The sequence below is a fragment of the Trifolium pratense genome, linkage group LG7 (genome assembly GCF_020283565.1).
Source record: "Trifolium pratense cultivar HEN17-A07 linkage group LG7, ARS_RC_1.1, whole genome shotgun sequence".
Lineage (NCBI taxonomy): Eukaryota > Viridiplantae > Streptophyta > Magnoliopsida > Fabales > Fabaceae > Trifolium > Trifolium pratense.
The window spans coordinates 24721322-24732906 of NC_060065.1; the positions used below are offsets into that span (position 1 = coordinate 24721322).

The window sequence follows — 11585 nt, forward strand, 5'->3', positions numbered from 1 at the left end:
AGAATTTCTTTATATGGTTTAATTTTAAAAATGCATAAGATAATCCATCTATAATTTATAATCTATCATATGAATAAAGCCAGACCTATTCATCTTTCTCTCTCCTATAATATACTTGCTTCTCATGCATTCTATTATCTGATGCATTTGACAATTAATTCATTTGTCTATAATAATTGCCAATAATTTCAAATTATCTCTACACAAATGACCTTCTATAATTTTGAAATATAACTGATGCATTCTCTTTTTGTACTCATGTCTAATAATAAGTAATTAATTCTAGAAACATAGAGTATTTGGGTCACGCCTCATATGCCTTTTCCTTCCAATTTTCAAATTTATTTGTATTTCAAATTAAAATTCTAAATTTCTTTTTTGGACGAATTTCAAAGCTTTCAAACATAAGGAACTTTTTTTTTAAAAAAAATAAAGAACCTTATTTTATTATTTTAAAACATGCTGTATTTTTTTTATTTTATAAATAGACCAAATAACAAGTCATGAAAATTGACATACACAAAAAAAAAAAAACTATACTTATTTATAATGCAACAAAAAAAAATTGTACTACAGGCTATTTTGGCACTACCATATATATATATCATTAATTCATTATGTTGCACTAGCTTATTTGTACTACAAATATATATTTAGCATATTTTCTATTAATTTCTTTTAATACGATTATTAAACCAATTAAAGAAAATACGTTTTTAGCATATTTTTTAATGCAAATACATTTTTCATTTCTATATTCATAATATCAATTAATTGATTGATATTAATTAATTGATTCACTCATCAATAAAATAGAATGAATTAAAATCATATAAGGCAACAATTCAAAGAATTCTAATTCTAATAAATGTTTACTAGCTCATTTTTTCGAGCAAATAAAAAAAATTAAATTGAAATATATTTATTTGGGCGTAAATTAGCCACACGTTTTGTTTAATAAAAATGGAAATATCAATCTCTATAATTATAGTAAATTCGAATTCAAAGAATAAAATAAAATCCTCTAAATAATTTTGTATTAATCTTTGACATAAAATAAAAAACTAATTAAAAGAAGTATTTATCTAAATGATTTTTTTTATATTGTAAGGAAAAGGTTTTTAATTTTTATATTGTAAATAAAAGCTTTTTAATAATTTTATTTTTAAAAAAACTATAGGTACATTAAATCAAAATATTTTTTATAAATAATTATAGAAACATTAATTTCTTTTTCTGAATACATTAAAAAAAAATTGACCGTAGTAGTATATATTTATTGACCGTAGTATATTTAAAATAGTTGGAAAATATGGTAATGCAATATATTTTCGGAAATGTTAAATATAGAATGAACCTCATAAATTAAGGCAATTTCAAAAATTAAGGGATTAGTAAAAGCTTGTGATGGTAAATGATTTCTCTATCGTAAATTCATATTACTCACTTATTTTCTATATATATATATATATGGTAGCTGGGATGCATATGAAAATTACAAAGATCTCACTTATCTCACTTATGATTGATTGATTTTTATTTTTATTTTGTATAGCACTTTTGGTTTATGTGAGACATGTACTTTGATATCTTTGGTCATATGGTAAGAATTTTAATTTGGTCTATGAATATCCTTTTTGTGTAGCTATTGTGTTTCTAATTGTTGTGGTTGAAATGTGTAGGATCATACGTCTGAAATTTATATAGTGTTCGAAACTTTCTATTCCATCATCTTAATCTTTAAAGTTGGAAACTTTTCTTTTTCAATATCATTTCAATGTAATATTTTTATATATTGCAATGTATGTTATATTTTCACCATTTTCTTTGTATTTTTTCTTTTGCAGAAGGACTAAGATGTGTTCTTAGATTTTTTATTGGTAAGTAATTTCATCAAATATTATTTGCAACTTTAACTTAAAAAGAATATTAGAAATAATTATTTTTCCATAACTTGCAGATATGATGGAGATATCGTTATTAAAAAATTATCCGACGTAATTTAAAATCAATCGTAATCTCATATGTGATGTATCAAATAATATTCCTTCCATCTAACATAAAATAATGTTTTGATCTATTCGTTTATGTACGCGGATTAATACATTGTTTGAGTAAAATTATTTCTTCTTTCACACACTAAAAGTTTGTCATATTTCATTATATCTTTCTTTTGTCACAAACTATGTGCAATTTTTTTTTTAATTTCAAATATAATGACTTTGATCATTAAGATACCCCACATCAATTTTTCTTTTGTCACAAACTATGTGCAATTTTTAAATCTATTTTATATGTAGATTTGTTTGGTAGAATGATGACGGACTCATCTAAGAGATGAGTTTAAGACATTGAAGAATAATTCTTTACATTTTTTAGTTTTGTTTGTCTTTTCAATTTGCTACTTTTACGTTTTGGAGATTTATGTTCAGTTGTTGCAATGCAATGTAATTTGATTTATGATGTAGACATATATAACTTTTTTTTAATTTCAATGTTTGTGTCGAATGCATTATTTATGATAATTTTTTATTACATAAGGTGGTTTTATTAATCAAGGCATAAGATATGCTAAAATGGGAACACTCGCACTGTCCAATAAAGTCATATAATAGAAAAGTTGAAGAAGAGGATCCCATCACAGTACATCGTGTTCCTGAAGTTAAACAACAACAACCCCAAGTCTCTTAAAAACTCAAAATTAGAAAAATTATGTCGCGCAATTAAATTAGTGTAGACTATTAATGTGTACGATTAAATAATAAAAAATTATGTCCGCAATTAGTGACTATGGGTCATGTTAATTCTTAGAGTACATGTTAAAGAATCCAAATATCAAAATATTCTCTTCATTTTTGTGCATTTTTTTTTATATAATAAATTTTTCTGCATTTTATTTATGAAAATTTAAACTTGAATTAACCGCATGAATTTTAATAAAATATTTTTTTTATTTAAATCATTAAATGTGTTACATTAATTTTAAGGGAACAAGTTAGCATTTTATAACAACTCATGTCAATTTATCTAGAATATCGACAAGAGTGTACATAACTGAATCGGAAAACATTAAATTTTCATTACATAAAGATCAAACACATGAATAGGATTACAAAATCCAAGAAGTGAATACAAATTTGAGCCAACAACTAAACATAAATAAACTGAATCTTATACAAGATATAAGATAAACATAACGTTAGCTCCAAATCGTACTCCACGTATCTGGGTCTTCATGCTTGCTGACCACGACACCGCGATCAACCTGCTTATCTGAAATCAAATAAGCGGGGGATGAGACAGTCACTTCGTCTCAGTGGATTCCTACTACCCAATTACTATTGGTGTCTACACCGGGGCAACTGATGAACTAAAAGTTCCTTGATCCTGATTGTCAGTCTCTAACATAATTTCATAACATGATTTCATAAACATAATAATATAAAGGTGTAACACAGATTAATTTTCTTGTTCATTTTAACATAACTAAGACACTCTGAGGTGAGCCGATCTCAGAGGCCTGACATATCCGTCGTCGATGATTATACGCATCGACACGGCATGAAGCTCACAATCGTAACATGATTGGATTCCTCGAATCCCATAACGTGGTACATAAGTAACCACCATGATTGACTGACTTTGTTAACTTAACTTAATTATCCTGATTGTTATCCTGCCCATGAATTCCCTCCCGGGTATTTCTAAATTTTCCTGATACTTAATTTCCTAAATGTGCTTAACATTCTAAACACATAGACATTGTTACACTGTCCATTAAATGTACCAGAAAGGAAATGAATATAAAACGAGTGACTTGGCAGTTCAAATAAAATTATGCAGTGTTCTATTCTGACACGCTCGCCTAGCCAATCCTTGGCTTGCTAAGCAAGTATATCAATACAGAACCCTGTTTACGTTTTTCTGTAAAGTCAAGCCAATAGTCACCTACAATCCATAACTTCCTAATTTCAGACACTGTAATTAGTCCATATATTTAGAACGGAGAATTGTTTGGGGATTTAACTATTCTCACACAATAAATTCCTTAAATCCTAATGTTGTCATGCAATTCATAAATTGGAGAATTAATATTCTAACTAAACTAATGTTATCATGCATTTATTTTATTTGGGGAGACTAATGGAGCTAAACTAACTAGAGTTTAAGGCTCTAAGGGAACCCACCTGAAAAGAAGCTTGAACAATACCAGCGACACTTCCAGAGCTCGCCGAAAAGCATAATTTGCAAGTGAAATGCTATAAACCCATAATCAGAATTTTCTACATAATTCTGCATCAGAGCTCCAACTTCAAAGGCGTCCCCAGCCCTCAATATTGATCCAAATTATACGTGGTTTGCACCGAGACGACGGTAATTTCGTCGGCTTTCCAGACATGTAAGTCTTATTCAAAATGGATTTACGGTTTGTCAGCTATGACTCGATTACTGAAGACAGGTCCAGACTCAAAAGTGCAGAAAGTTCTTCTTACATTACCAATCCAATTCCTTCTTTTCTTTTATTTATTCTAACTCCTCTGTTTCTTCAAAATCCAACCTGTAGCATATTTTAAACACAAGATTACAGCTCCAATCACAACCCATGATTCCTTGACCACAAGAAATTCACATGCAAGTGCTCCAAAATATAAATTAGTGAGTTTTCATAACATACCTAAACAAAACATCAAAGGAATAGATGAGAGCTTGATGATTATTACCTTAAATTTCTTCCTGGCCACCCAATCACTTAATTCATGGCAGAATTCCTCACATGCAAAGTTACCAAAATCCAATTCAAGATAGTAAAATCCCAATTTCTCATAAAGGGTTGAAGTTGTGGTATGCAAGCTTGAATGTGTCCAATTAATGGAAAGGGATGGTTTTGTTTGAATGAACGAGGAAGGAATGGCGAACAGAGAGGAGAAAAAATGAGGGATTGGGTTTCATGAGTAGACTGGAGATGGTGGTGTTCTTAGGCGTGAGAGAGACGAGAGCCACATCTCTTGTGGTTTTCTTTCTGACTTCATAGAATGAAAGAAATGAATGGTGTGAATTACTCAAGAACCTATTTCATGTTTAATTACTATCTCGCCCTTCCACTTATTTCCAACTAGTCTCTAATAGTTATCTCTAATTAATATTCTTTTATTAATTAAAGTTGGGATATTACAATCTATCCCCCTTAAAAGAATTTCGTCCGCGAAATTCAAGAACTTCTTCATTCATCACCAAGTACATTATCTATATTCTTAATCCGATTTTAGACTTCATCTTTTAACCGACCATGATTGCTAGTTCAATAGGTTACTAATCATCACTCTTCACTGCGTTAGCACTTGCTTATGTTACTTTTGAAAATCCTACTCGTTCATTTCATAACATCTAACTCATAATCTCGGCCCATAATACAACTTTTAGGTGCGCGCTAATCTTATATTAGCTCTTTTTGTTATTTTCATCGATACAACTGCTCATGGCGCAATATTCCTATTTCCTGCACCCTTCAATTCAACACCGAGCATATCTAATCTTATTGGTTCACCACGTCAAACTTTCTTCGTTGAACCCCTTTCCTTTCACAATCTTTGTTCTCACGGGTACTCCATTACCAACAATACAACTTTTAAGTGTGAACGTATGCATAATTTACTCGTCTCACATTCGTCAATCGTTTTACGTTCATTCACATCAATTTCCTTAGAATAAAACTTTCCTCTTCTCAAAGGGTTTTAGCCTAAAGACCAACCTGCTGACTACATTATCAACCAATACTTGCTGCGCACTCTGATCTCTATTACATATTGTCATCTTGCGTCATTACGACCTTAGTTTACAACTTCCCAAACACTATCACATTTGGTTTCATCTTATCCGACGTTTTCTCATATTTTTATTACTTCTTCTACCATATGGCATGACAAAATAAATCTCACATCATTTCGTGACGTTAGACGCACCACTATATATATAATACTTTACTACCATCTAACATATCTGCAACTCCTTATTTCTTATCTCTTACAGTTATTTCATACTCATACTCTCCTCATTTTTGAGTTTGATTGCGATGACTGTGTTGGTCCAGCAACGACCCTTACTTCAATCAGTGACATTCTTCGCAAGTTGGTTTCTTTTTACTTATCACTTCCTTTATTGTTCCCGACAATTACTTTATTATTCAACAAACTTCATTAGGTCGATATCTAGCCTGGTTAGGGTACACACAAAAACATGAGACACTGGTTGATGTGAAGAGGTTATCTTAAGGGTACAAGCTTTGAATATTCATACCGACTAATCCAAAAAAATTCTTGTCAAATAGTCAAAAAAAAAAAAAAATCTTGTCAAATAGTTTATGATTTTGCTCATCCTATTGGCATCCCTTAATACTATACCTTCTGATACTAGTCATTAACTCCATTAAGGTAAGGTTTGGGGTTTGGCAGAATTGTCTGATGCGGTCATATAATAGAGAGTTGGCTGAAACAAATTGATTGCAAAGGAAAGGTCAAACACAATTGTCTTGGTTTACTGATGGTGATCCTACTACTAATTAAGTTGCCTAACTCCGGGTTGCTTTATGATGGTAATTAATCGGTCACAAAGATGTACGATGGTTTCCAAAGGAATACTCATATTTATTGGCTAACATTTACAGGCTTACATTGGTTAACATGAATAGAATTGAAAGGCTGACACCATTAGCACTAATCTTGATACTACATTTATTATCTCTGGATAGTTTTGGAATTTTATTCGAAATGAGTTGGTAAGATCTCATAAAGAAAGGTGAACTGAATTGATTGCATTAACGTTTCCAACGTTCGAGGTACCTTACGATGTTGTTTAACAGGTTAACAAGACACGTGAGAATTTAAACTGAAATTACTCATGACCCTTAATGGTTAACTTAGACTTCTTTGGTTCTGAACTGATCATCAGTAATGAAACGAAAGATCGGAGAATCTCTTGATGGGAAACATAATGATACGTTTTGAAGATCGGCATAAATAGCTGATAGTTCTTAAAGGATCACAACTTATTACTCTTAATCAGAAATTCAAACTTACCTAGGCCCAAATGGATTACTGATAACAAAGTTACAAAGTTGAAGACATTTCGTCAGAGTTACATAAGGTAACACTCTAACTATGAATCCAATTCGCTGATATTAAGGAATTTAGAAAGTTTTCAACATTAGATAGGCTCGGAAACCGTAATGTTCATAACATAATAAGGCTTACTGATTATGAATCAAGCATCACATTGATTTGATGAAATTAGCTGAATTTAACTGACAACACTCTGAAAACGGTTTAATTGAGTCCTTTGGGTTATTGGCTGATAGGTTCGAATACGGGAAATTATTTGGCAACTTACTGAAGGTAGTACCGAATTGCGTTACTTGTTCCTGAAGCAAATGGTAATGACATTTAATATGTCTTCTTAGGTGACTGATAGCATTAGAATTAAACTCTAATCGTTACTCTAAACAAGACTTAACTGCTACTAGTTTGGCTTGAATACACTAGTTACGAACTGAGTGGCTGAATTCATCTTGCTGGGAACGTTTAGTGTTTTCATCCTACAAGAACGGTACAATAGGTTGACATTAGGATTTAAAGAAATGTGTGAAGTCTAGTTTGTCTTTCTCTTATAGTGTAGCTAATTGACTTACGTCGCTAGGGACAACTACTAGGCTGAAATGAAGGCCAAACAGATTTGGGGAAAAGTTTCGGTTCACTGACTTCAGTTAAGTCTTATTTGAATTAACGTGCTTCTCGTAATTAGGTTCACAAAACTGGGTGATTACTTCTAGGTTCACACAACGCGTCCGTGTCGGTTGGTTATTACTGGCGTATAACACTTCAATCTACACTACGCTCCGTTCTCATAACTTCATTAGACTTAATACAATTGTCCATGCATCCTACTCCGGTCAACGCTCATGCTGATACCGAGGTTTTCCTGTTCCCTAGTGTCCTCTGAATTCTTACGCACATCACCGTCAATTGAGTACATCTGATTCGTGCATTTCCCGATATGCCTCTTACTACTGACACTACGCCACGTATTATTCCCAATTCTACGTGTCGCTTGTTTGCGTTACCCAACTTACTCTTGTGACGTCGACTGTTGCAGTTAAAATATCGGCTTCTAACGATCTTTGTTCATACTTCCTTCTGAGTTCGCGCTCCTACTGCGTTCTTACTACTCGACCTCCTTGGTCCACTTCGGTTCTCAATAGTAATACCCTGCTTACCATACACGATACTAAGTTGATCAGGCTCAGCACGCGATGATTTCAGCGTAAACAGTTCAGACTCCAAAGGATCCGTACTACTTAGGATTGAATTTTAATGATCCACGGCAAGGTCCGATACTGAATCGACCTGCTCTGATACCAATTATAACAACTCATGTCAATTTATCTAGAATATCGACAAGAGTGTACATAACTGAATCGGAAAACATTAAATTTTCATTACATAAAGATCAAACACATGAATAGGATTACAAATTCCAAGAAGTGAATACAAATTTGAGCCAACAACTAAACATAAATAAACTGAATCTTATACAAGATATAAGATAAACATAACGTCAGCTCCAAATCGTACTCCACGTATCTGGGTCTTCATGCTTGCTGACCACGACACCGCGATCAACCTGCTTATCTGAAATCAAATAAGTGGGGGATGAGACAGTCACTTCGTCTTAGTGGATTCCTACTACCCAGTTACTATTGGTGTCTACACCGGGGCAACTGATGAACTAAAAGTTCCTTGATCCTGATTGTCAGTCTCTAACATAATTTCATAACATGATTTCATAAACACAATAATATAAAGGTGTAACACAGATTAATTATCTTGTTCATTTTAACATAACTAAGACACTCTGAGGTGAGCCGATCTCAGAGGCCTGACATATTCGTCGTCGATGATTATACGCATCGACACAGCATGAAGCTCACAATCGTAACATGATTGGATTCCTCGAATCCCATAACGTGGTACATAAGTAACCACCATGATTGACTGACTTTGTTAACTTAACTTAATTATCCTGATTGTTATCCTGCCCATGAATTCCCTCCCGGGTATTTCTAAATTTTCCTGATTCCTGATACTTAATTTCCTAAATGTGCTTAACATTCTAAACACATAGACATTGTTACACTGTCCATTAAGCGTGTGTTTGGTTCTGTGGCGGAGAGAATTGATTTTGGCAGAATTGATTTTGTAAAATTGATTCTGGCTAAAATTGATTTTAAGCTGAAGTGGTTTATGTTTGGATATATTCATGAAAAAGTGAGTTGAACAAAAAATTTGAGTGTAAAAATCAATTCTAGAATCAGAAGCTACGATTTCTAGCTTCAAGTAGAATCAATTCTGGAGGCAGAATCAATTCTACTTTTGAGAAACCAAACAAGTCAGAATCAATTCTACACGTCCAGAATCAATTCTGGATGCTCCAGAATTGAAACCAAACATACACTAAATGTACCAGAAAGGAAATGAATATAAAACGAGTGACTTGACAGTTCAAATAAAATTATGCAGTGTTCTATTCTGACACGCTCGCCTAGCCAATCCTTGGCTTGCTAAGCAAGTATATCAATACAGAACCCTGTTTACGTTTTTCTGTAAAGTCAAGCCAATAGTCACCTACAATCCATAACTTCCTATTTTCAGACACTGTAATTAGTCCATATATTTAGAACGGAGAATTGTTTGGGGATTTAACTATTCTCACACAATAAATTCCTTAAATCCTAATGTTGTCATGCAATTCATAAATTGGAGAATTAATATTCTAACTAAACTAATGTTATCATGCATTTATTTTATTTGGGGAGACTAATGGAGCTAAACTAACTAGAGTTTAAGGCTCTAAGGGAACCCACCTGAAAAGAAGCTTGAACAATACCAGCGACACTTCCAGAGCTCGCCGAAACGCATAATTTGCAAGTGAAATGCTATAAACCCATAATCAGAATTTTCTACATAATTCTGCATCAGAGCTCCAACTTCAAAGGCGTCCCCAGCCCTCAATATTGATCCAAATTATACGTGGTTTGCACCGAGACGACGGTAATTTCGTCGGCTTTCCAGACATGTAAGTCTTATTCAAAATGGATTTACGGTTTGTCAGCTATGACTCGATTACTGAAGACAGGTCCAGACTCAAAAGTGCAGAAAGTTCTTCTTACATTACCAATCCAATTCCTTCTTTTCTTTTATTTATTCTAACTCCTCTGTTTCTTCAAAATCCAACCTGTAGCATATTTTAAACACAAGATTACAGCTCCAATCACAACCCATGATTCCTTGACCACAAGAAATTCACATGCAAGTGCTCCAAAATATAAATTAGTGAGTTTTCATAACATACCTAAACAAAACATCAAAGGAATAGATGAGAGCTTGATGATTATTACCTTAAATTTCTTCCTGGCCACCCAATCACTTAATTCATGGCAGAATTCCTCACATGCAAAGTTACCAAAATCCAATTCAAGATAGTAAAATCCCAATTTCTCATAAAGGGTTGAAGTTGTGGTATGCAAGCTTGAATGTGTCCAATTAATGGAAAGGGATGGTTTTGTTTGAATGAACGAGGAAGGAATGGCGAACAGAGAGGAGAAAAAATGAGGGATTGGGTTTCATGAGTAGACTGGAGATGGTGGTGTTCTTAGGCGTGAGAGAGACGAGAGCCACATCTCTTGTGGTTTTCTTTCTGACTTCATAGAATGAAAGAAATGAATGGTGTGAATTACTCAAGAACCTATTTCATGTTTAATTACTATCTCGCCCTTCCACTTATTTCCAACTAGTCTCTAATAGTTATCTCTAATTAATATTCTTTTATTAATTAAAGTTGGGATATTACACATTTTCCTATTTTTTTCATAGTTATTTTACTTTAGATATTATGAAATTAATTTAACTTTTTTTGTTTGCTCGGGGGCTTTATTTTAAGACATTTATACGAGATTTTATATTTTTACTCTTATATTCATACATTGATCTATTTTTTGTATTTTTTATCGGGTCTGTGTTCATTTTTTTTTGTTATTTATATATGACTTTTTTTTTTGTTGATTTATATGAAGATTATATATTTATATTCATATATTAAGACGGGAATCTATTTTTATTTTATAATTTACGTGAGACTTTTGTATTTATAATTTACATGGGCATATATTTTTTCACATGTATTACAATAAATACGTTATTTTTATTCATATATTAACACAAAGACATATTTTTTTTCTATAATTTATACGATGTTCTATATTTATTTTATTTGGAGGATATTGATGTGAAAATTAAATTAACTAATATAAGATATATTCAAATAATTTTTTTAGGGTAGTTTTGTTTCATATTTATTTTACTATGGGTATTATGAGATTATTTTAACTTTTTTTGTTTGTTTGGGGGGCTTTTTTTTAAAAAAGGTTACACACGAGTCTATATTTTTACATATATATTAAGAGACATGATTTATTTTTTTGTAATTTATACGGGGCCTACTCTTTTTTTTTTGTGATTCACGCAGGAAATATATTA

At 32.1% G+C, this 11585-nt stretch overlaps 1 long non-coding RNA gene across 5 annotated transcripts; it reads right to left on the reverse strand.

Moving 5' to 3' along the window:
• Positions 1–3055: 3055 nt before the first annotated feature.
• LOC123897179 lies at positions 3056–10882 on the reverse strand. Of its 5 annotated transcripts, none has more exons than XR_006804849.1 (4): positions 10448–10882; positions 9914–10336; positions 4188–8681; positions 3056–3273 (listed from the first exon to the last, which is right to left on the reverse strand). It is a non-coding gene; the product is annotated as an uncharacterized LOC123897179 (long non-coding RNA). The 5 variants fall into 5 exon arrangements; XR_006804850.1 differs by having other exon boundaries at positions 9914–10365; XR_006804848.1 differs by having other exon boundaries at positions 4188–4610; positions 4722–8681; positions 9914–10882.
• Positions 10883–11585: the final 703 nt, after the last annotated feature.